At 36.7% G+C, this 26,812-nt stretch overlaps 1 protein-coding gene across 2 annotated transcripts in view; it reads right to left on the reverse strand.

Annotated features, from left to right (window-relative positions):
* CNTNAP5 (contactin associated protein family member 5) overlaps nucleotides 1-26,812 on the reverse strand; it is a 934,370-nt gene that overhangs the window by 681,745 nt on the left and 225,813 nt on the right. The gene's annotated exons all lie outside the window — the stretch shown is intronic.

Here is a 26,812-nt window from a genome sequence, read left to right on the forward strand (position 1 = left end):
AACTTAAAAAAGTAAACAAAATAAAAGATTATAGGAAAGAATTTCAACATAATAAGAAAGGTGTGAATCTTTTGTATGAACACAGGGTTTAAGCATGTTGACAAAGTATATGAGTTTCACTTTAAGTAGAAAGATTGAGCATGAAAATTGTGTAGTTTGATTTGAAAGTCAATATAGAAAAAATTATAAAGAGCTAGGAGTGAATTCATATGTAATGGGTTCTTTCTGAGATTATAGAACCCAGATTTAATTGTCATCCAATAATTTGAATGTTCTTAGAGTACAAACTGAATAAGTAAAAGAAGGCAGAAGATGTTTAAAACCATTTATGATATTTTATCTGTCCTGCTAACCCTGTTTTATACTGTTTTGTAACTGCCATTTAGGGACCTGTATATTTCTACCTTTGCTTGTAGTTAAGAGGAAGTTGCATCTACAACTATTTATCTATCACTTATAAAAGTTGTAAGATTGTTAACTAAGTTATTGGATATTATTGTCATAAGGTTAAAACCTAAAACTGGTGGTAATTGATCACTGTGTGTAGAAAGGAGGGATACAAAGGTGTCCATCAGGGTTAGTCTATTATACCTTGCACATGGTGGGGGGTGGGGGAGGTTGGCAGGGGTATGCCAAAGAGCATAGCACACAGCATCCCTAAGAGTAAATGGGGTGGGCATACAAGGGCATAAGGCTCAGCCCCTTCTCGATGATTCCTGTTGATTCTCTTTATTTTGTAAACTTGCCTGGTTCTTGGAAACCTTCTGTGTGGGCAGGGTCATCAGTGCTGGAAAGAGTTTGTTTGGGACATAAAGTTCCTAAATAATGAAACTGTTTTACTGAGAAATTACCAGTGTGTATGTAATATAGAAATAATTTCTAATGACTGGTCTTCATACAAGGTCAAATTTAAAATTGAGAAGAAAAGAAAAACAATTGAAGTACCTTAAGTGAAACACACACATATACATATATCTATACAATACATATATACTTGTATGCATATACATACATATATAAACATACATGTGTATATATGTATATACATACACACAAGTGTGTGTGTGCATGTATAAATTTTATTACTCATTGCAATGCCACAAGAGGAAAAATAACTATATCCAATCCTAAACTAAGATTGGTAAAACTTGTAATTTGACGGGGCAGCCAGGTGGCGCAGTTAGTAAGAGCGCCAGCCCCGTAGTTGGGAGATCCAGGATCAATTCCAGCCTCAGATACTTAATACGCACACACACACACACACACACACACACACACACACACAAAAACTGGCTGTGTAACCTTGGGCAAGTTACTTAACCCCAACTGCTTTAAATAAAACAACTACAACAAAAAAGAAACTTATAATTTGAGGTAAAAGCTCTTGGGAATGTAAATGATTTTGTTTTGAGGTTTGAATTCAGGTATAGTTGTCTGATGAATCATTGTCAGTAATCCACCATTCTAGAGAAAGGCCACAAGTTATTCAGAGGGAATGTAACCCTGATCTGTTTTTTATCTGGGAGAAAGCTGAGAAGATGACCTTTGGCCCAGCCTAAGGTAGGATCCTTCTGGCACAGTTACCCTGTTGTGTTTCTTTTGAACAGAAATGTTTTTCAACTGGTTATTCCTGAATCTGGCTATGAGGTAGAAATTGTTACTGCATGGTTTGTTGCTAATTGTGCCTCTTATCTGAATTCAAACAGGGTTAAGGTTGTTTTATCCTAGCATATATGTGCCCAATCATCAAGAACAGTTTGATACTGTTATAATCATTTTCCTACTTTTTCCTTTATTAGACAATTTCTATATTCTGAAAAAGTGGTCAATAGAAGATATGAGCACAATGCAAGTATGCAAGATCTTGGTTTTTTTCAATCTGAATGTGTAGTCACTCTATATCCTAAACAAATTAATAAATGACCATCTGGCCTAGTCATACATCTCTTACTATATCTAATCTATCTATCTATCTATCTATCTATCTATCTATCTATCTATCTATCTATCTATCTATCTATCTATCTATCCATCTATCTAATCTATGTATCTATGTATGTATGTATCTATCTAATCTATGTGTCTATCTAATCTATGTATCTATGTATCAACATATCTATCAATGTATCTATCTATGCATCTATGTATGTATGTATCTATCTAATCTGTCTGTCTGTCTATCCATCTATCTATACACACATGCATACATATATGTTTGCATGTATGTATGTATGCATGCATGTGTGTGGGTATAATTCTGTATGAAATAAGGTCCTTAAGTGTTTCAAAATAATGTAAGAATAATTGGGGATTGATATAACTATTTGTGAGACCTATTATTCTATTAATTACTGAAACTGAAATAGAAATATCTTTAGTTTGCTTTGGGAAAGAGAATTTTAGTATCATCAGTTGTTTTAGAGGAATGAACTTATGGAGTATTTTGTGTTACATTAAATTTGAGAGGCTGTACACACTTTTATTGGGATCTGTTTTATAAGAGTTTTTAGCAGTAACATCTGAGCAGTATCTATAAGTAACCAAAAGTTGCCCCTGAGGACAAGACATTTCCCAGATTGCCCCAAGAAAAGATGTTTCAGAGACCAGACAACTACATGGTACTTCTGAGTTGCAAGATGAAATTTGCAGATTAAATGGATATTGGAAGTGGGTTAATGGTAATTATTGTATTACTTGTTGTTTGTTTCACTAATCTGAATACTGAGTTGACTCAGTTATCTTAATATCATGTAAACTTCCACTCTAAAATTAGTCAGTGACTTTACACATTCCTGCTATGGTTTGTGCTATGAATGGTCAAGCTCATTGTCCTTACATTAACATATCAGGAAAACTTGTGATAAATCTCCCATTGAAAAAGGAAATTAAGAAAATCACATGATCCTATTCCCATTTTGTAATTAATTCTATTCTTTATCACCCCCAATATTCTGTAAAATTGCCCAAGCCATGTTTATCTGTCTCTGAATCTAGTTTAGAAATTCAGCTGGCCTGTACTAAGTTCAGACATTCAGATCATCAAATGCCTTTCATTATTCCTTCACCACCCACAAATTGCAACAACAGTGGTAATTTTCTTAGTGGTCATGTCTGTTTGCTTTTTTTCCTACCTAGGCTTGTATTGCTTTTGCAGTTTATGCATACAAATGGGAACATTCCTTCTGGCTACATCCTAAAAGGCTCTAAAAACCCCAGCATAGAGGGACCTTGAGCAAGATATTTGGAAAGAATATATGGGCAGCTTTCAGAGGTGGAATGTTGGGTCCTGAATAGTGAAAGATGTAATAAGGCCACAGTGACCAGTATAAAACTGTGTGTGTCTGGACAACTACCCAGCAGCACTGGCTTTGAAGCCCAGAGTTCTGGACTCAAGTCCAGTGCTAAACTGTAAGTCAAAATATTAGCTAAACTGTGATGACATATGTAATGATCCTCTATTACTTCTCTTCCCTTTGGGTGATTTCTATAATTACCAAAGGGCTTTGTGGGGATCCACTGAATCATCTGACCACCCTCCACCCCAGACTGCCCCTATTGTAAGGAACCCATGTGATTATTAAAATGCTTACATAAATCATTATGGAGCTCCTGGTCTCTTTCTTTCATATCAAACTTGTCTTACTTTGCTGTTGTTTTTGTTTTGTTTTGTCTTTTTTTTGGGGGGGGAGAGGTGTGCATATCTCTGTGCAGGAGAATTCTCGACTTTACAATTATCAACTGTGAATGACTTAGCTATCAGCAGTAGAGTAATCTAGGGCAATTCTGAAGGACATATGATGAAAAATGGTATCCATCCCTGGAGAGGGAACTGATGGAGTCTAAATGTAGATCAAAGTATACTTTTTTTTTTCCCCCTCTTGGGTCTTATTGTGTTTTGTTTTGTTTTTTGGTCTGTATTTTCTTTCACTGCCTGACTAATATGGAAACATGTTTTGCATGACTACATATGTATAGCCTGTACAAATTGTTTGCCTTTTCAGTGAGGGGATAAGGAAAGAGGGGGAGAAATTGGAACACAATTATGAAAAATGAATGTTAAAAATGTTTTTACATGAAATTGGGGAAAATAAAATATTAAATAAATATATTTTTAAAAAATCACTCAGCTCAAGGGATATCTCATTCAGGATGCCTTTTCTCTGAAGATACATTTAATTTCTTCCATTTTTACCCAATATGTATGAATTTCTTTATGCTATTATTCCTTTTAGAATGCAAACTCCTTGAGGGAAAGGTTATTTTTATTTTTACTTTTTTCCTGATATTCCTTGTGCTTAGTACAATGCCCAGCACAAAGGGAAATGTTTAGCAAGTTCTTGTGGATTTATTGATTAATGCTCAATCAAAATTCAGTGTTCTTGGGGCGGCCATGTAGCACAGCGAGTAAGAGCACCGGCTCCAGTGTTGAGAAGACCCGGAGATCGAATCCCGGACTCAGACACTTAGCACCCACCCAGAAATACCTGGCCGTGTAACCTTGAGCAAGTTACTTAACCCCGATTGCTTAGGGGCAGCCAGGTGGCTCAGGGGGTAAGAGTACCAGCTCCAGTGTCGGGATGACCTGGATCAAATCCGGGCTCAGATACTCAGCACCACACCCAGAAATAATAACTCGCTGTGTAACCTTAAGCAAGTTACTTAACCCCAATTGCTTTAAAAAAAAAATAAAAAAAATCAGTGTTCTCCCCATTATACCATGCTTTCTTACAAATTACAAAATATTCACAGGTACTTGGCAGTTTGTATATACTTATATTTTTCAGTTATAAATAACACTGATTGATTAGAAGGAACATTCAGGATTTATACTCATCAAATATGACTGTTAGATTTGAAAATTAAGTAATTGAGATGTAGTGATCTGAGCATGATCAATTTAAAGTTAGGCTAACAGTAATCAATAAATTTGGTCAATGCAATCTTTCAATGACCAAAGACCCTCACCAACTCATATATTTTGGGGGAATTCAGACTTAGGTAGGTGGGGAAGACAATATGATTGGTCATACTATACAGCATTGTAGGTGAGGTGATAACATGATTGGTTATTTTAAAGAAAGTAAGTTAGTACACCTATGTGAGGCTAGTGATCACCCTTCTCTGACAAGGACTATTAATTCTTATATCATCTTGCAGACCTTGTTAGCAGAACTGAGTTAGCAGACTGCCTGGCACTTAGAAGGCTTTGTTAAGGAGATAAGACCCTCCCTTAATTATATAAAGACTGGAAAGGATGGACAACATATCTTTTGGGATGATTACAAGTTAACTTGTAACTTCAAAAAATTCAGAGGAAAGCCTATATTTCAGAGCTTAACTCAGGGAAGGAAAAATGTGGCCTGAGTAATTATATAAAATGGGGCAGTATTAAAGAACAAGGTCAATTACAGAACAGAATCAATTATTAAATGATACAGAATAATTTTAATTTCCTCATGACTCTGAAGTGAGGAGGGAGGGAGGGTAGAAACTATATTATTACCAATGTATCAGAAACAGGGTCTTAGTTAAAAGGTATCTTCAGTTTAATCTAGTTTCTTCCACTGACAAAGCCTTTTTAGAATTTTTTGTTCATTTTTTCATAGTAAATTTTTATGTTACTTATTGGATAAGTTTTCAGTAAAACAGCTTTTGGTTGATAACAGAATAAAAGAATATCTTAAATAAACATAATATTACAAAAATATTTCAAACATATTTCAGAATTTAAAATTGTCAGTCACCTACTAACTTTCCATTGTCTCTAATAAATCATAGCAATAACTAGAAGCAATTCTTGAGAAAATTAGTCACGTTTTTCTCTCATGAAAAATCCCTTAAATTTGAGTAGTGAGAAAGAGAGCAAAAAAGACAATATGACCAAATAATTTACATCAAATGCACCCAAAAGACCAACAATGGTCAAAGGAGTTGGTGCTAAAAATATTTCATCAATGTGGAAAGAAATTATCCCTCCCTTGTGCCAACAGTCAAAACAAAGATTATTATTAATGACTTAAAATCCACCTAAATGCAATGACTGCTGCTTGCAACCACATAGAAGTCATTAGCACATCATATTAAGAATTTTCCAAGCTGAAGAATATCAAGTTACAGCCTTCAAAGACAGGATTAACAATATGAGTGATAATTGCCAGGGAGCCTTGCCCTGCTTTTGAAATCAAGTCCCTTCCCTGCTTTATAGTTAATAAGGTTGTACTAGCTGTCTGTGGTTGCCATGGCAAGCATTTTCTTACTTCAACCAAACCATAAATGTGTTTTCCCAAATTATAAGAATGGTCATAAGATGGCTTGATTGCTGTTCTACAGATATACATTTGCTTCCTGTTTCTTTGTAATACTTAAAAAAGAGTGTGTCATAAATAAATATGATGGACAGCTAAGATTTTGCCTGAGACTGCCATCTAAAATATTTCCTCACATTGGAAATGAACACTAATAAAATAAAAAAAAACTATATATTATAAACAGAAGTGATCTTGGAAATTAGCTATTAAATGCCCTTATTTTAAAAATAAACTGCAACCTAGAAAGATGAATGAGAAATGATTTGTCCAGGGTTACGTAATTAGAATATAGCTGATTTAGTGATCAATTCCAGATCTTCTGACTCTATACTCTGTATACTTTCTCTACAATGCCTCTCAATTTCTTTTTTTTAATTTCATTTTAGACTCAAACACCAGAAGAACAGAAAAAAGAAACAAAAACATATCAAAACTTAAATATTAGAACTTAATACAGAGAAAGAAAAAAAAGCATGTTTTGTGCATAGCTAAACATAAGAGATGATTCAAAATATGTAGCAATAGATTTTCATTTCAAGAAAGCCTGTATGATAAATAATATACATTGTATTGAGAATTGTCCATCTTTTCTTTGCTTCCTTGTGAGTTTTCTTTTGTTCTCTGCTGTGCACTTTTTTACTTTGTTCTTTTCTCCCTCCCCTACACCCCCTCAGAAGGCTACAATAAAGTTTAGATATGTATCTCTATAGCTATATATATATATATATATATATATATATATATATAACATATACCTATATACATACATATATAGACATATACTTTCCCAAACATATTCTACTCCTGATCTTTGTTTTTATGTTTGTGAAAATCTTTTATTTCCTATCCCTTCTGGCTCCTCTACTTTTTCTTCTACCCACTACCTTGTCCTCCCATGACTTGCCAACCCCCTCCAAGGATCTTTCCCCTATATCCCCATTCCCATAAATTTAAACACCCTTCCATACCCCCCTTTTACCTATTCCTTCATTCTCCCCTCTAGAGATTCCTCCCTTGTCTTCTTCCCCCTCTATATGCCCCTACTGTTTTATTTCTTCTGAATTTAGAAGACGTTCATAGTCTGTGTTGTTCCCTCTTAAACCCATTCCTGATGAAAGGAGTTTACCAAAACTATCAGTCCTCCTTCCCCATCTAATTTCTCTGTATTGATTCTTCCTCTTGCATTTCATTTGTATAAAATAATTACTCTTTTTTAGCTCTTCTTAAATGGTTTTACTTTTAAAATTCTTATAATTCTCAGGTTTACCCCAATCTTTCTTATGAGCTACCCAATTTTTAATAAGAATCCTAATTAGCCATACATTATGAAGTTTTGAAAGTCTGAGAGTTTATCTATCAAATGTCCTTTTTTTCCATTCAGGATAATACTTAACTTTACAGGGTATGATATTTTTGGCCACAGCACCTTTTTGATTTTCAATATTGTGTTTCAAGGCCTGCAGTCCCTTAAGGTCTCTGCTGCTAAGTCTTGAGTGATTCTAATTGGGGCACCAACATATTTAAATTGTTTTAATCTTGCTGCTTTTAATATTTTATCCTTGAGCTGGGGCTTTTAGAATTGGATTATGAAATTCCTGAGTTTTCTTCAAAGGATCTCTTTTAAGTGGTAATTTACTTTTTTTTTCCTATTTCCACTCCCCCCCCTCCCCTTTTCTTTTAATGCTTCAGGACAATTTTCTTTAATTATTTCTTGTATTATTACATCAAGATTCCTTTTTTTCATCAAAACTTTCAGCTAGTTTGATTTATATTTTCTCTTTTTGGCCTATTCTCCAAATCTCTTGTTTTTCTTTTATTTCACCTTCAATTCTATTTCTTGTTCATTATTCTTATTTTGGCTAATTATTTATTTATCTCTTGTAATTTGCCGGCTTCACTCTGCCCAATTCTAATTTTCAAGATTTCGTTTTCTTCCTTAAGATTCTGGCTCTCCTTTCCTTTAGAAATCTTCTATGAATTATTTTTGGACAGGTGACATTTGACATTACTCTTTGGGAGTTCCTTTACTTCAACATCCTCTTCTGACAATGAATTCTGGTCATCTCTATTCCCATAGGAACTTGAATGTATTTCCCAATGTCACAAAGGAAGCTCACTCTTGGGTTAGAAAAAAAATTAACTTCACAATTTTGGTGTGAAAAAGATGGTATTAGCATTGCTGGATAGCAGATTATCCATGAAAAAGATCTGAGGGAGTTAGTACTCTACAAACCTGATACTCAAACCACTGTGGCGACTTCCTATCACCTCCAAGATGAAATATAAAATCTCCTTGACGTTCAAAATTCCTTATAATCCATCTCCACTCCCCCTTCCTTTCTTGTCTTCTTACAAATTACAAAATATGTACTTTCTCTTCTAGTATCACCAGTCTCCTTGTTTTTCCTTACACAATACACTCTCCGAGCTATGGGAAATTTCTCTGGCTATCCCCTACGCATGGGTTTCTGTCCCTCCTCATCTCTGTCTTCTAGCTTTCCTAGAATTTCTGAAATCCTGGTTAAAATTCTGCCTCCAAAAGAAAGTGTGTTTTTTGTTTTCCCCAAACCCCCTTAATTCTAATATCTTCTCTCTAAGGAGTATATTCAATTTATTCTATATATTGTCTGCACATCGTTATTTGCATGTTCTCTCCATCACATTATAAACTTAGGGAGATTAGGGATTATCTTTTACCTTTCTTTGTATTTCTAGAGTTTAGTTTAGTGTCTGACACAGAGTAGGTGCTTAAGTAATGTTGACTGACAATTTAACTCAATATGCTATGGTAACAGCAAGAACAATAGTAATAAGAACAAATTAATGACACTCTAGTTGTACTGAGAGAGGTAAGGAGCTTAGGTCTAGGGGGACAATCGTCTTTCTGTATTCTGCTCTGGTCATCTACATTATTGTATTCAGCTCTAACTACATTTTAGGAAGGTCACTGATAAACTGGGGAGGGTTCAGAGGAGACTGATCAACATTGTAAAGGTTCTTGAAATCAAGCATATAAATAAGTGAAAGAAATGGACATTTCAGATTATAGAAAGAATAACTTAAAGGGAACTTGTTAGCTGTTTTGGTATTGAAGGTCTCTCTTATGAAAGAAGGATTAGACTCATTTTGTTCAACACTAAAGGGCAAAAACTAGTAGAAATGAGGGGAGTAAAGAAATTTTCTTTCTTTCTTCCCCCTCCCCTCCCACCCAGCAAAGGACAGTCTTTTTATTTCAGGAAGAAAGGAAACAAGAGACAGAATAACCTTCTTCCCTCCCTCCCCCTAAATTAGAGCATTTGGGGTTCCAGGGAGTTCCCAACAGAGCCAAGCCTTCCTGCATCTCTTCCCTCAAAGTTATAAGATTTTAAAAATTAGCTACGTTCTTCCCTACGGTTCAAACCTACCCTGAGAGGGGGATGGGGTGAGAGATCTGAAGAAAGAGACACCCCTCCTTAACATACTAGAGATCCTTTCCCCTAGGAAAGTAAGAAGGTCAGGCCAATCCGAGTAGGGAGGGGGGGAGATGGAGGTATGTTATTTTTCTATTTAAACTGACATATTCATATGTCTACAATGCTTGTGAGAATGAAGTGAGGTTTGGGTGAAGTCAGTTCTCTGGGGAAGGAGAAACACACAGTATCACACCTCTCTTCTTGGTCATGGTCTTTCTCTACCCATCCGATTTCTCAAATATCAACTGGAAAAAGTGAAGGAACAGAAAGTGATGGGAGTCAGAGACAGAAGGATGTTTGAAAGATTCCAGTCCACAGCTCTCTCCAAGAAAAACTGGGAGAGCAAGGGGAAGGGCACAGGGAAAAGGGATCTGAACGTGTGTGGACTTAGAAGCCGGCAGCCCCGTCTGCCAAGGCTACACAAATCCCATCGTGGTGGGAAGCCAGGCCAAAGCCCGCTCCGCCAGGACCTCCTGGGGCGATCTGCTTGTTATGGCCTTCAGTGCGCTTGTCTTGGGGGTTTCCTGGCCATCACCGCCCATCAGGAATTCATCCAGACATCGCAGGTCTTCTCAGAGTAGAAGATGAGGGCGAGCTCACACCCACGGCCACAATCTCCTCACATGGGCGGCTCAGGTCCAGCCTGATGAGCTCATTATCTAGGTCCTCAAGGGCGCAGCACAAGCAGAGGCCGGCTTGTCTCTTAGAGACAACCTTGAGGTCTCTCCACGCCAGGAAGCTGCACATCTTGCGCCTTCTGGCCAGGACGACCCGCACAAGCTCTCGAACCATCTTTTTCCTCTCCTTACCTGACACAGCCAGGCACCATTTCTGAGGCCGCAGCTTCCCCAGGCGGCTGAATGAAGCGGATCACCCTGCAGCCTCTGGACAGGTCCCTCTGCGGCCACTCTAAGGGCGGCTCCGCCTCCTCTCTTTCTCGCTTCTTAACCCCTCCCCCTTTCTCCCGCCCCCTCCCCTTCCCCTTGCCTGGGTGCAGAGATTCAGAGAGACAGATTTAAATTTTAGATTATGATAAAATTCCTAACAATTCCATTTAGTCAATAGTGGATTGGGTTGGGCATGGGGGTAATAATACTGGATATAATGGTAGGTTCTTTTCAAGGTATTTCAGTGAATTTTGCTGATTTTCCCCCCTTTTTCTTCATTTTCATTTAAATACCCCTGTTATAATAATAACTATTATAGGAGGAAGCCTGGGACACAGAAAAAAAGTGAGGTGTATGTAATAAAAAATGTCAACCAAATACATTTTTAAAAAAGGAAGATGTTATTCTAGGAGGTAGTGAAAAGTTAGGCAGGCTTCTGTAGCCGGGATGTTACATACAACAGTGGATAGAATGTTGCAAATTAAGTCGGGAAGACCTGATTTAAAATACTGACTCAGACACCCTGGAAAGTCACCCAACCTCTCAGCCTCAGTTATCTTGTCTCTAAAATGGCATAACAGTACCATCTCACAGCGTTGTGAGGATGACGTTAAAAAAAAAAACACGTAAAATGCTTTGCAAACCTTAAAGTGCTACATAAATGCTGGATAATATCATTAGCTATTATCATTCGTATTCGGGTACACATTATATTAGTTCTAGGATGCCCTTCCAACTTAGATTCTGTGATTTTATATGTCTCTCACTCGAGGTTTCCCCTCTCCCACAACATTTCAGACAGTGCCCATAGGGTAAGGAAGTCTTTGAGGGGAAACTGGGTTCACATCTAGTCAATGAGCATTGATAGCATTTGGGTGCAAACCTATTTCTTCAGCCATAATTTTGATAGGCTTCTACTTGGTCCCATGAATCTGGCTTTAAATACTCTTAAGCACAGTCAGATAGTTACATAGGTCATACTCCTAATCCCAGTTATTCAAGTTGGCATGCTTGAAAACAGGAATATTAATTTCTGTTGGAATTCTATTTTTACACTCATTTTAATCTAATTTCATAAGAAGTTGATTTTTAAGGAATATGAGTTACCCAAGCTCTAGAAAATGAGGTTTGGGTACAAAGCATGATGACTGGTACCATGGTAAAGACAAAAGAACAGATTAAAAGCTGAAGAAAGGGCAAAGATTTCATGACTTTCTTTTTTTAATCTTTATTTTTATTTTTTTGTTTTATAACTTTCTAAACTCTTTCTTTAAGAAGGTACTAGTGTACAAGATGAGTTGATTCCAAGAGGAGAAAAAACCCAAGAACAAAACCTCATTACTTTCAATATCTACTCTGCGCGAAGCATCCAGTCTGAACAGTTTCCAAAATGCTAAAATAAGCATTAAGGGGAACAAATTTCCTGAGCATATCCCTCAGTAATACCAACTCCAGGCCCTATAAAGCCACAGGCACTTCAACAACCATTTATTAGATTGTTTGCTTATATTATCATCAGCATCTTCAATTATTAATTGTGTGGGTACTGTAAAGCTGAAGACCATAAGTTTTGAAGAGAAGATTGTGTCTAATATCAGTCATGTATACAAGAGAGAGAAGACATTCCATGAATATTTTAAAGGCATGTACAATTGTTAACAGCAATAACAATAATCACAATCTTGTTCAAGGCACATTCTCATGGGCAACCTATTTCTATGCAAAGATCAAGTACAAATGAATAAGCATAAGCTATTTTAGAAACATGCTTCAGGTAGACTCATGGGTGCTCTGGGAGGTTGGCCTCATTTTAACTAACAATTATTTATTTGAGAACCTACTAAGGCATTATACTAGCTTCTATTGGGATAAAGAAGAAAGAGCCATACTGTTCCATTTCTTAGGCAAAGAAAAAGGAAATGACTAAGATTCTTAAATCAAGCTTGTTTGCAAAATCTCCCTTTTGATGGGACATCAAGTGCAAGTGCCACACATTGCTATTCCCAAGGTTATGATGAATTTAGATGATGTGGTTTTATGGTGACATATTCTAAAGTTTTTAGAAAGCTCAGATCAAGTGGCAGCTCCTATGAGAGGCCTTCATTGATCCCCTGAGTTGCTAGTGTGCCCCACTCATATTCATATGACTTTGGACTTACTTAGTGCATAAATATATACAGAGATGTAGCATGACATACTGGACATAGAATAAGCCAAGAACACTTGGAATCAAGTCTTACTTATTATTCTTGCTGCCTATGTGACCATAGGCAAGTTACCTGTCTGCTCAGTGCCCTAGGCAAGCCTGAAAGATTACAATTTTCAGAGAAGGTATCAAGTGGTATTGGTAGAAGTTCTTTTATTTTGGAGTTTCCTATACTAATGAAATCACAGGTCCTGACTGTTCCTGTGTAGTATTTCTTCCCAATAGAATGTAAACTCTTTGGGTACTTAGGACACTTTTATTTTTTAAATGTCTATGCCCAGAAACTATAGTTAAACTTGTGAGGAAGGCATAGCTCTGGTAGTATCTGGAATACAGAGCTATTAGGAAGGTGAGGGTGTTAATAATAGTCAAAATGACTTATTTGCTCAAAGTTATTCTTAAAACATAATTGCTGTTACTGTATAAAGTGTTTTCTTCATTCTGCTCATTTCTCTCTTCATTATTTCATGCAAATCTTTCCATGTTTTTTTTTTCTAAAATCATTGAGCTCATTATTTCTTATAGCACAGTAGTATTCCATCACAATCATATACCACAACTTGTTTAGCCATTTGTAATGGTAATGGGATCTGAAGATCTTCTATGCCCCTTGTATTGGCAAGCTAACAGGTACTTAGCACTTTATTTCAAGTTCATGATTGTGTCAAGTATTAAGATCCAGAAGTTGTGAATCCCATAGTGGGATGAACTTGCTGATGTAACAGGAAGGGGCAGAACAAGGAAGAGCTAATACCATATATAAAGAAAAGCCCAAGCTAGAGAGCCAGGACTTCTGAGAACTTCTGAGAGCCAGCCAGAGATGCTGAGAAATTCTGAGAGCCAGCCAGAACTGCCAGGAACAAGAACTGCTTGGAGCTTGAACTACTGGGAGTGAGCAGCATGGAGGTTGAGGAGCCTGAGGAGTAAGGAGAGCAGTATCCTTGCTTGAGGGAGTGAGTGAGAAGAGGAGGATCCTTGCTTGAGGGAGCCTGTTTTGTTTTGAAGGCTTAGAAATGTGGGTGTTTGCTGCATTGACTAGGTGTACCAACTTCGTGGTTACTGTAATGACTTTGACTTTCTGGTTTTGGGACTCAGTTTTCTGGTATTCAAATAAGTGATTTGGTTCTGTCCTTTATGTGGAGAGCCTGTTACATTTTGTGATTCACAACTACATTAGCATATTCATAGCCACCATGTGCATTGTGAATATCGTGTTGGTGTTACACCATTTCCCAACTGATGGGCATGCATGCAAATTAACTATAAAGGGCATATGAAGGAAGACACTCTCTGTATCCAGAGAAATAACTGATAAATAGAAGTATGTATAGAATAATTTTACACACACACACACACACACACACACACACACACACAACTATTTGTATCTAATGGAAGGGTAGAGTGGGGTGAGGGAAGAAAAAAGGGAAAAAGAAATTTACATAATATTTTATTATATATTTAAAAGGAATAGCAAGCTGTGTGTAGTAGATTTAGTATTTCATGTGCAATCATCATTTTTTTTATTATACTCTTTTTATGGAAATTCCTGTTTTATTCCACAAATTATTGTTTTTTCCAATTGATTTTTTCTACCTACTTCCAGAGAAAGAATTACAGAGTCTGAATGCAGATCAAAGCATACTATTTGCTCCCTTTTTTGTTTTTTCTTTCTTGTAGTTCATCCCATTGGTTCTAATTCTTATTTGCAACATGACTAATATGAAAATGTGTTTAATGTGAATGTATATGTAGAGCCTGTATCAGATTGCATGCCATCTTGGGGAGGGAGGAAGAGGTAGGACAGGGAGGCGGAGAAAATTTGGAGTTCAAAAGCTTGTGGAATGGAATGTTGTAAACTAAAAATAAATATATTTTTTAAAAATACTCCAAATGCCATAAAAAAGAAGAAAGAAGATTATATTTTATGCATAGACACATATTTGGACTCATGATCTTGAGAGCAATCAGTCAACTAGTATTTGTTAATTATATATTGTATGAAAAGCACTGTGCCAGGTACTGGGAATGCAATGGTATACTATACCATGTTCCAATTTGTTTGTAGCTAATCCTGGGCTCCAAATGAAATTCATTGTAACTAGTTGATTCAGGCAGTTTCATAGCATTGGGTGGATAAAACATTAAAAAAAATAAACTCCAACTTCTTGATGTAAGGGGCAAGATGAGTAAAAAAATATATTAATAGGTGCTTCCAGATGTGAGTATGTTCTAATAAAAACTCATACTATATATAAATATAAATATGTTTATACACACACATACACCCATATTTAAAGGAAGGCAGGGGTGGAGAGACTCATGATGAGGAGGCTTGAAGCTATTTGATGGTAGGAAGGAAGGAGGAAGTCCACCGTACCTACTTCATGGTTTTGCTGTTTTCATTTTCTGTATAGCTTTATTATGTCTAACCCTAGTTAATCCAGATAAAAGATTATATTGTATGTCAATGCGCATGATCTCTGGGAAATATTTTGTGAAATCTGGTCCCCAGAATTCACGCTACACAGAGCATTAATTACAAGATCAAAGTATCCTAGATTGAGAGCTAGAAGTGACCTTCAAGGTTTGTCTTCCAGCTGAGAAAATGAAGAAGTAAAGTTAATGAACTTGCCAAGGTTATAAAGGTAAGTGGCAAAGCTGAAATTTGAACCCTGATTCTAAATCTATTCCTATTTCCACTGTAGCATGCTAACTCTTCTAAGCATCAAGTTTCACTCTGCTCATACCAAGCTCTGTTCTGCAGTGCCCAGGAGAGTGATGATCCAAATAGGCTCATGTGATCATACCCGTAAAGCTAAAAGGCACCTTATTAGTCATCCAATCTCATCTGTTAACTTTAAAAATGAGAAAACTTAAAATAGAGAAGTTATATCAATCAACTGACAAACATTTATTAAGAGCCTACATGTGTCCAACAAAGGTTAAATGACTTGCCTAAGGTCATGCAGTTAATGAATGGTACATCTGGGATTTGAACCCAAGTCATCTGTCTACAAATCCAGTTCCCTTTTCACTATAATACTTTGAAATCAAACTTTTGAAAGGCCATTATGTTTTCTGAATTTCTTGCCAATCTCATTCCTGGGAAGAAAAATCAATGTCTGTGATTGGGGCAAAAGAGGGGTTTGGATGTAAAACCCTCTTAATGTGTCTCCGAACCTTAGCAAGCTGAAAAATGCCTTGACATAAGAAATCAAATTCTCCATGGCAACCAAATTGTCATGCTTGATGCACACAGTCTCAAAACACCCAGGCAAGCATTTCAAAAATATGTTGGGTGGGGAAGGAAGACTAAAATTTCAAGGAACTTGGTTAAAGTAATTGCTTGCCAAGCTGAATTTAGAGAAGCAAAGACCTGCATACCCCCCTTCTTTCATGGAAAAAAAAGCATCAGCTTCTCTAATGCCTTTTAATCTTATAAAAGAATGTAAAGCCTTCCCCTTACTTTCAAACTGCACCCACAGCTGAATGACATCCTATGTATCCCGTCCAGGTTCCTCCTGTGGACAGTGAATGCTTCCCTGCTTCATAGCTCACCTGATGACTAGATCAAATGCTTAAAAAAGGTATATTTGGAAAAGATAAAAACATCGTTAAACTAAGCATCAATTTTATTCTTTTATGTATATTTAGATATATATGTATATCTGTATATATTTATGTGTGCATATGTTTATATGCCCAAATTCAAGCTCGTGCACACTTGACAACCAGTTATGAGAGTCCAAACTCTCCCGATCCCTGTATTTCTGTATTCCACTTCTAAAAAAGAAAGTACTTATGTTTCTTTTCCTCTGTGGGTATATGTGTATATGTTTTCCTTTTTTTTTTTTTTAGTGTATATAAGAATAGGGGTAGAAATGAAGAAATTCCATTTGGTAAATCCCTTCTAGCCCTGAGATGGCAGTATGAAGATTCCTGCTGTTGAGAGTCAACCACATTATAGCAATCCCTCTATGCTGCATTGCACACTGCTGGTGGATGCCCCAGCTAAGCGCTGGATCAATGGCTGAGTTCAAGGGTATGTCTTTTTCTCAGATGGCATTAATTTGTTGCTAGCATGATTTCCAAAGTCAGTGACTCACTTGCTTCTACTATAGAGCTCTGGGTCAAAGGATGTTCATCTGAAACCACTTTCCCCCTCTTTCTCCCATCTACCGAAAGGAAAATCTGTTTCTACCAAGGTGGTAGGCACCAAAAATGGTCTTATTATATCCTGTATAGAACTTTCAGGAACAACAATGTTTGAATATCAAGACCAAGCAGGCTATGCCATGATATTCAACCATGGAATAATATATGTAGTCAGACATCAGATGCTGTACTTGGAGTCAAATAGGTTGGGAATTTAGGCAAAAGCCTAGTTTACCGTTAGCAGTTCAGACACCGTCAGAAGGCCTAGGTCCTCAGAGGCCAGGCTTTATATGCTCTGTGTGTGATATCTTCTAGGGATGATTCACTTCCTGCCATGTTGGGCTACAGTTAATGAATTGGTACCACATAAGACTTCATTCCATTCCCTAGGGAAATAAATCTCTAACCAGAACTCTCTGTCACCATGACCCTCACTTCCCTGAAGCCTTTATAGGATGTATTCTGCTAATGTAAATTTCTATCATCTCAAGATTCCTATCTCTCATGAAGCCTCCATCTTAGTACAGGCCATTATCACCTCTTGCCTGGATGGCTACAGTGGCCATATCCATAATTCCATTCTCTTTTCTTTCCATATCATTCTTCATATAGCTGCTAAAATATATTACCACAAGTGCAGGACTGACTATGCCCTAGGCAATCATTTCTTGTTTGCTATCCTACTCAAAACAAACAAACAACAAAACCTTCAGAATCTCCCCATTGCCTATTGAATTGACTCCAATTCTCTTCATCTGTCCATTAAAACGTCTATAATTCTACTGCCACTGACTTTGTCTATCTTTATTTCATGGTACCCTCTTCTTACAACTTTTCTATCCAAATCAAACTGTCCCATATTTGGCACTCTTGTCTCTATACATTTATATAAATTGTGTCCTGTGACTAGAATGAACTATTTCCTCATTTCCACTGTTGTATACCCCTCTAGTAGAAGCATATTTTTCATTTGGGTCATTTGATCCCCAGCATGTGCAAAGAGGAAGTATTTGATAAATGTGGAATTGAATTTATCCTGCTGCCAAGGGACTTAGTCCTTGAAGATTGTACTAGAAAGCTGGCACAGGAGTGCATGTACTGATGAAAGAGAATAAAATTGGGTCCCAGGAATGCCAGTGTATCCATTCTATAGTATCAAGGAACATTTCATTTTGGAACTGCTAGCAGGGAGGAGCTAGACTTTTGCCTTAAGTTCCCAACCTTTTTGGCTCCAAGTATGACATCTGGTTTATGACTCCATATAGTTTTCCGGGGGGCATATCATGGCATACTCTATTTGGTCTCAATACTCAAACACTGTTGTTCCTGAAAGTTCTATACAGGATATAATAGTACCATTGCTGCTGTCCACCAATTTGGTAGAAACAGATTTTCCTTTCGGTAGATTGGAAGGAATGGGGGGGGGGGGGTAAGTGATTTCAGATGAACATCTGGTGGATAAGTGCTTTATACTTCCTATTTACTTTTTGTCATGTGCCCAGCAATCATTTACCAAGTGCCTTTTGAGTACCTACTAAGGATCTAAAATTTTACTAAACATTCAAAGCAGAGGAGGAAATTTGTTCTTGCAGAATTTCCAGTCTAGCACGTACAAATTCTAACTCATTTCTTTCCTTTTTCAAGAAGTTCCTAAAATTCTGCCTTCTCCAAAAAAGCTTCCTTGACAAATTAAAAGATAATAGTTGTCTAATTTCCTTTTTATTCCACTCTCTGGATTCCATAACTGAGCTATTCCTAGTTTGTTCATTAACCAATGAAGCAGCTAATGCATATTTGTTAAATAGCTACTATCTACCTATTATTACATTGTTTCTGCTGATGACTCTTATATAATGGTACTATTTTAAATTATTTTTAATTCTGATTCATCTCTTTTCTATCTATTCATGTCACCATTACATGTCAGCATCATTCCTAATGTGATATTGGACTAATTCAAATAAACCTCCCATTATGAAAACAAAACAAACAAGAATTCTACCCTTGCTTTGATGAAAACTGAGTATGATTATGATTGTGGATATACATATATTAATGGACATGATATACTATTACTTAGATTGATCTTTGGCTCTGAGTTATTCTGTGAAAGGGGTGCAATAGATTATGGGCCATGGAGTAAGTCTAAGGAAATGAATGGGATCTTGCAACTATGATCATCTGGATGGTTTATCCAAGAAGCTGATAGAGGAGCTAGAAAATGTGTCCTCTCTGACCTAGAAGAGGAAAAATAATAAATTCCTAGCTGGAAGGAACCATGAAGTTCATCTAATTCACCTATACCATTTCATTCATTTATTTCATTAATCCTGTGATTCAATTGGTTTAACAAAAATATTTTCTACTCTGCAGACCAGCCTTCACCCCTGAAATTTATTCTTACATAGTTGCCTGGGGCACTGAGAGGTAAAAGGACTTGCCCAAGGTTCAACAGTCAGTTCGTGTCAGAGGCAAGATTTGGATGCACATCATTCTGATTGAAGACAGCTCTTTCTCCATATATCACAATACTCTGCCTCTTCTGATTTTACAGATGAGGAAATTGAGGTTCAGAGAGATTGAATGACCTGCTTGGAGTGAAATCACAAATAGGAAAGCCAATCAACACCAAATCCTCTGACTCCAAATCCAGCTTTATAGATTGAGAAAAGGCTAGAGACCATCCACACAGTCACATAGACTCTGGAGATAGCATGGAACTAAACACTTGATGGTTCCAGGGCCTGATGGTAGAAAGAAGGGAGGAAGTCTATGAAGCCTAGGAAGCTTGTGTCTGTTTCTATGGCTAGCAGTATTTTAAAATTAGATTCCCATTAAGTGACAATTCTGGATTCTGCATATTTTCTTTATTTTATCCTTTCTCTTTTGTGCTAGCACCCTCTTCTCTAACTGCTAACTAATAGTCAGCTTCCTTGCTTTATTCTGCAATTATTGTGTAAATACTTGCATATGTATATGCTGTCTCCCCCTAAAATGCAATCTCACCAAGAGTAAGAATTTTTCTTTTTTTTCTTTTCTGTATTTGTTTATTGTCTGTGGTCAGCACAGACTTGTCATGTAGTATATGTGATGGATACTTGTTAACTGATTCATTGATTAAAATGAGTTAACAAAGATTTCTTGAAAAGATTTCTCACCAGAGAAAACTCAGAGGAGCTGTTTATGAGAACTTCGCACAGTAGTTCTACTCTGATTACAGGGTAAAGACTGGGTAGCAGTTGTAGCTACAACAAATTCTCTATCCCAACAATGATAGGATACGAGAGAAGATAGATGAAGTATACAAGGAAATAGGAAGAAAGGGAAGAGAGAGGAAAGGAAAAGGGTGGGGAAAGATGGGTAGCCAGGGGAGATGGTGTGAGTATGGAGAGAGAGAGAGGGACGAGGAGGATGAGGAAAACCCCAAGTGGCAATGAATCTGCCTGACCTTTTTGCTTGAGGTCCATTTCCTGATATACTCTCTTCTCTACTCTGTTAATACCATCGTAATCATGTTAAAATGAATAATAAAAATAGCATAAAGGGTGAGGAAAGGAACACATTGGTTGAGAAAAAGGGGAGTGTGGAAGTGGGGGCAAAATGCATGGGTTGTTTGAAAATATCTGAATTTTGTTTCTTTTTGAACCTCAGCAATGTTACTACCTTCTTCTCTGCTGTAGGTTACTTGATTGTAAGATGTAAAAGCCATAACAACAATCCTGAACTTCCACGCCCTAGAGTTCATCCTGTCTGTGCTAGATTTAAAGCTTACAGAGTAAAGGGTCCATTTTTGTATAACTGCATCAATTCAGTAAGATTATAGTGCTATAAAGATAAATTTTTCAGATAATGGTAATGACTATGATGTGTGTTAAGCTTCTACCTGAACATAGTGTTGTTGACATGGTATAGGATTTAAACATAAGACAAAAGAATTATCTCTGCTGTTGTATGTTATTCTGCCAAATCTAAAAGCAACACAGACGTTCAATGGATTTCTCACAAAATATATTGAATTTTTTTCTATTTTTGGATGTATGTATACATGGAAAGGGAATTGGATTTCAAGTTATAAGAGCTTGGATTAAAACCTGGTTCTGTCACTGACTCCCACTCATGACCTTCAGTGAGTCCCTTAACCTCTTTGGGCCTTATCTCCAAAATAAAGGAACTGAGAAGATCTCTAATGATTTTTTTTCTTACTTCAAAATCTCTAACTTTTCTTGAAGTAAAAGTTTACCAAAAATGAAAATGCATCAAAAAAGAATAGAAAGCACACAAGTAGGTGAATATGGTGGGAAGAGTGAAAAGAAATAACCATGGGTGAGTAAAAATGACAAATGCCATGCTGGATCAGAGCCATGGGCCCGGCAGCTGAACAGTCTATCTCTAGAATAATTTGTGAGAGGACATAGTTTCCCTCTATGATGATATCTTACTTATTCATTTGTTCATGAATTCATTCTTCCATTCAATAAACCCAGTGATAGGCTAGCTACTGGGGAAGATAAGTTTTAATATGACTCAATCCTTGCTGTTAGGAATGAACACGGGCATAAGCTTTTAAATGCTTAACAACCAGCTTTGGCAGAGAGAATGTATGTATGACATAATTTGAAATTTACGTGTATTGTTCACATTTTTTATCATTCTTAAGTCTAGTCCATCAATAATATGATAAGTCAAGTCCTGATTTGCCAGTTTTTGAGATCTAAATGTTCATATTAAAAATTTAACTATCACCTTTCATGAGCCAGTACAAGTTAGGTCTAGAACTCCCCTTAGAGAAACATCAACCTTAAACACTCGACGTGCACCCTAACTACTTCTTTCCCTCCGAATATTCATGTTTTATACTTGATACTTTATTATATGTTTTTTATTTTATCTAAAACTTTTGTGACTAAAATGATATTTACATTCCAAGTGCAGAGAGAAAGAGTTAAGCTAGAAAAGAGAAAAGCTAACCTCAACAGGAACATGGAGGTGAGAGAGAGGCCAGGAACCAAGCCAAATTTCTAATTCCATTGCCTTTGCCTCTTTTAAAACCTCTTTGCCGTACCTTACTAAAGAGGTCACATAAAGGAGAAGCAAGTTGAAAGGGAGATGATGCCAGATGGACAATTCAGAGACCTAGGTCTGAACCTTGGCTCTGGTACTTACTACACATCTGACCTTATCTCTCACCATATCTGGAACTCGGTATCCTCATCTATAAATGGAGAGGTTGGGACCAAATGGCTTAGGACCCTTCCAGCTCTAAATCTATGAACTATGATCCACAAAGCTAGAACAATATGCTTTCCATATTTGCTCTAGTCTTTTATCTCTCTGAGGCTGCCAAACATGCCTGGCAATTAGAACAAATTGGGGCAGTGCCATCTGCAATGTGTTGACATCTGTCCATTAGGGAAGAAACTGGACTAAAATCATACATGTTACTTCCCTAGTAACTGCTAGAGTGTCATCAGGCAATAATGACTTTCTGTCACTACTGACTTGTACTGGATATAGACTGATGATCTGGATCTGATAGGCTCCTGATTGAGATTTTGGTATAAATTTGTCTTTCTATACTGCCCTCTTCCTCAGTCTCAAGGAGTTTTTTCTTAATTAAGGAAATCATGCCAAGAAACTGATGTGCTTGTCTCCTTCTCTGAAACTCAAGAACTAGATATTTCTTTCCCTTAAAATATTTCCCTCATTTCTTTCAATTTAATTCAACAAATATTTATTTAATAACTGTTATAATACTGCAAGGTACTGTGGGATAGTACCAGAGATGCAGAGATAAATAGAACATAGATCTTGCTCTCAAGTAGCTTACAGGTTAGTGAGGAGAAAAGTATACAATTTGTAACTATTTTATAAGATTCAGTGTGATAAGAGAAAAGGGAAAATATAGCCAAAGAGAAATTGGAGGAAGAAGAGAAATTGTTTTCATTGTAGAGACCTCAGAAAAGGCTACCCAGAAGACTTGACACCTGAACCAGGACACGAAGAAAGGGAAGGACTTCAAGATGTCACACTGATGTAGAGAAGCTAACTTTAAGCATGAGGGATAACGTGAACAGAGACAGCAAAGGAAATCCAAGGAATAGTTCCATTTGGTCAGAACTTAGAGTATACGTGCAAAGGAGTATTATGAAGTAAAACTTTAAAAATAAAATAAATTTAGGGTTGATGGCAAATGAACTTGAAAGGCAGGACCAAGGGTTTGCACTTTATTTGTCAGGAAATGGGGAGCCATTGAAGGTTTCTGAGTGGAAGAATGATATAAGCAGATTTGTGTATGAGGACATGAAAACATCATCCTTTCATCCCTTTAAAATACTGCTCAAAAGTTACTTCATTCATGAATGTTCTCATATTAATTGGAACCAATGCTTAATCATTGTAATTATTTCATAAGTGCCTTCCCTATTGTACCTCTGCCCCCATTCCAGTATGTATGAGACATAGCTAAACCAGTGAAACTGTGTAGTGTGTTTTTTTTTGAAAAACACATCAATACATATATGCATATAAATGAGTGATTGCATCTTTAAAATAGTCACATTGAATAAATGGATTCCTATTCCATCAAAGTTAAGATTAATCAAAGCATCCTTAGAGCTTCTTCTGTACTGATGTTGGAACAAGTCCTTTTGCCACCCAGAAAAGCCAGTCATTATTTTATCATCATATTGCATTTTAAAGCAAAAACATTATTCCCTAACTTGGCCAACCACTTCATGAAATATAAGAGAGGTGGCTATGAATAAATATTGGCTCTTTATGACAATCAAATTCAACCTAAAAGGAGGAAGATTTTTCCCTAACATAGGAGTCCAAGAGAATATAATAGAGGGTTTGAAAAACATTCCAAATAGGATTTCCAAAACTGTTGTGATCAAATGCATTTTCATTGCAATGAATGTCTGCTCCCTAGGTGAGGATATCAAATGGATAGTAGAATCATTAGCATCTATAAGCTCTGGTCAGTGTTGAAGAAATTATTCTCATTGCTTTATAACCAAACTTCATGTAGCACTGAAGAACAAGAACTAATTATTGGCTTACTATTGAGCTAGATTTGCTGTGTGTTCCTATGTATGCTTCCAATGCCTTGTTTGTGTCTACTATATTTGACTGTAAGTCCCTAATGTAAGGTACTGTGATAGTGTGCAGGACTTAGGGAAACAAAAACTACATTTGTAATCAGAAGATCAAGAACCCTTAGCGGTCATCTAGTTCAGCCCATTAGAATCCAGATAAAACTTGAGAGGGGTAGTACAATGGATAGGGTGATAGTCTGGGGTTCAGAAGACTAATCTTCTTGAGTTCAAATGGGAATTTGGGTACTTATTAACTGAGTGACCTATAAACTATTCAGTTTTAACTCTGCTGGATTCAGTTTCATCATCTGTAAAATGGGCTGGAGAAAGAAATGGCAAACCACTCCAGTATCTTTGCCAATAAAACCCTACATAGGGTCATGAAGAGTTGTATCTAACTGAAAACAATTGAACAGCAACAAAAACAAAGACTTAAGAGTTATTCTCCAATTTCATCAACATAATATACTGACAATTCTTGGGAAAAACAAAACCAAAAACAAGCTATTCCTTTTATCTAATTGTAGTATAAAATATTCCTGACCATCCTAGGATGAAATGATCTCTCCTTCCTCTGTACCCTTATACAATCAATCATATTTATTGGGTCAAAACAGAACTCATTGTATTTTCCTTACTCCAAATTCCCCTACTTCTATTGAAAGAATCTCTATACTTCCAATCCATCCAATTTGAAACTATGCAGTCATCTTTTAATTTCCTCTCCCATACCTTCCATATTCAACAATATCCTAAATCTTTTCCATCTGCATTTCTTTTATTAACCTTCTTTTCATCTCACAAAAATATATACCTTAATAGGCCATTATCACCTCTCATTTAGCTATTCCAATAACCTTCTAATTTCTCCATGCTTTCAGTCTCTCCCTTGTCAAATTCATCCTCCATAAATATATCAAATTGATATTCATAAAATTCAACTTTTAATCGGTCCAAAGGAATGCTAGTATTGGACTCAGGAAAACCTGAATTCAAATCAGGCCTTAGATACTTCCTGTGTGACATTGGGCAAATGACTTAACTTCTGCCTGCCTTAGCTTGTTCAGCTATAAAAATTGTAGCACCACCCTCCCCCCCCAAAACAAAAAAGATTGTTGTGAAGATCAAATGAGATAATAATTGTAAGGCACTTAACACAGTGCCTGGCACATAGTAGCCATGTGGTAAATTCTTATTCCTCTCCCCTTCCCCATGTCATTCAACTATTAAAATAGTTTTCTATTGACTCTAGTGTCAAATAAAAATTCTCCAGCTGACCTCTTTCATAAACAGGCTTCTACCTATCTTCTGAGCTTTATTTCTTAGTTATTTTGCATAGTCATACCTGTTTTGGTATATTTCATACTTCATTCTAGAAAAGAGGACCATGACATCAGGAAGGTGATGCCATGACTTGCAAATGAATTGAATTTAAGAGAGGGAGGGTTGTAAAAAGTCACCAACCTCACTTTCTCTCCCGGAGTCTTCTGGGTCTGATGGTGAGATATAACTCAAGACAAGTAGAGACGGCCCCCTAGCTACATCTAGAACCTAGACTACATGCTAGTAACTACAATGAATATTTGCTCATTAATTTTTTAAACTTCTTGTCTCCATCTACGCACCTCCTTCCACCCATTTTGCTATGTTATGTTACCAATGGTAAAAACAGATTTATGTCCTTATTTGATACCACTTCATATTTCTGAAGCTCCTTATCCTTTGGAAATATGTTTGCAGCTTTGAAATTTGCATGGAAATGTTCACTAAAAAATGGCCCTCCTTGTGATCATCTTATTACATAAGAGAAGTTATCTTCCAGGACTCTATTGAGGATACCAGCCTTAATGAGAGCCTTTCTGTGTTGAAAGATGACTTTGAGGTTATATAACAGAAAGCACCCTAGCACACCCAGGATAGTTGCTAGCACAGGTTTTTTAATATGCTTTTCTAAACAAAAACAACTCAAAAGGGGTTAACAATCTTACTTTAATCAAACATACATAGAATTAACTTAGTTCAGGGGGAAAAAGTCAGTGCCCTAAACTTAACAAACAAACAAACAGAATTTACAAGCACACAAAAAATACAGACAGAGAAAACAACGCAATTCAACATAACAACAGACGGCTTCTAGCTGTCTGACCATTACATACATACATAGTTACCAGACGGAGAAGCAGCAACATCTGCACTGGGGGGCTCAAAAGCTACCCAGAGTCTCATCTGGACAAACCACACAACTCTTCCCATCAGTGAGCCCCAGAGCAAAACCTCACCTCAAAGGTATGTCTAGCCTTCTCCAGGGTCAAAGGACATCACAACCTCCATGACCCACTGCCTAACTACAAAGTAACAAAAGATGTGGGCCTTCCTGGAAAACAAGCCGACCCCAAGCAAGTTTCTGTTGTTGGGCTCCAAGTGAAGCCCATTAAGGGGCAGAGAAGATCTTCAAATTCCCTTTCAGGTGAGAACACTGAATCCCAGAGGAATCAAATGATTTGTCCATGGTTTTTGAAGTAGTTAGTAGGAGAAATGAGGTGATAACCTGGGTTACCGGAATTCCAATTCAATTTTTTTCTACTTTTTTTTTTTTTTCTATAAACCCATTCTCTGTTTAAGCAGAGGAAAGAAAAGAATGGAAAAAAACTTCCCTCACTTACTGCTCTTCATTCATTTCTAATGTAAATAAATTATCAAGTAT

This window comes from Petaurus breviceps, unplaced genomic scaffold, assembly GCF_028583685.1.
Source record: "Petaurus breviceps papuanus isolate PSGF00001 unplaced genomic scaffold, PetGlider_PUasm1.0 90731, whole genome shotgun sequence".
In the NCBI taxonomy this organism is placed as follows: Eukaryota; Metazoa; Chordata; class Mammalia; order Diprotodontia; family Petauridae; genus Petaurus; species Petaurus breviceps.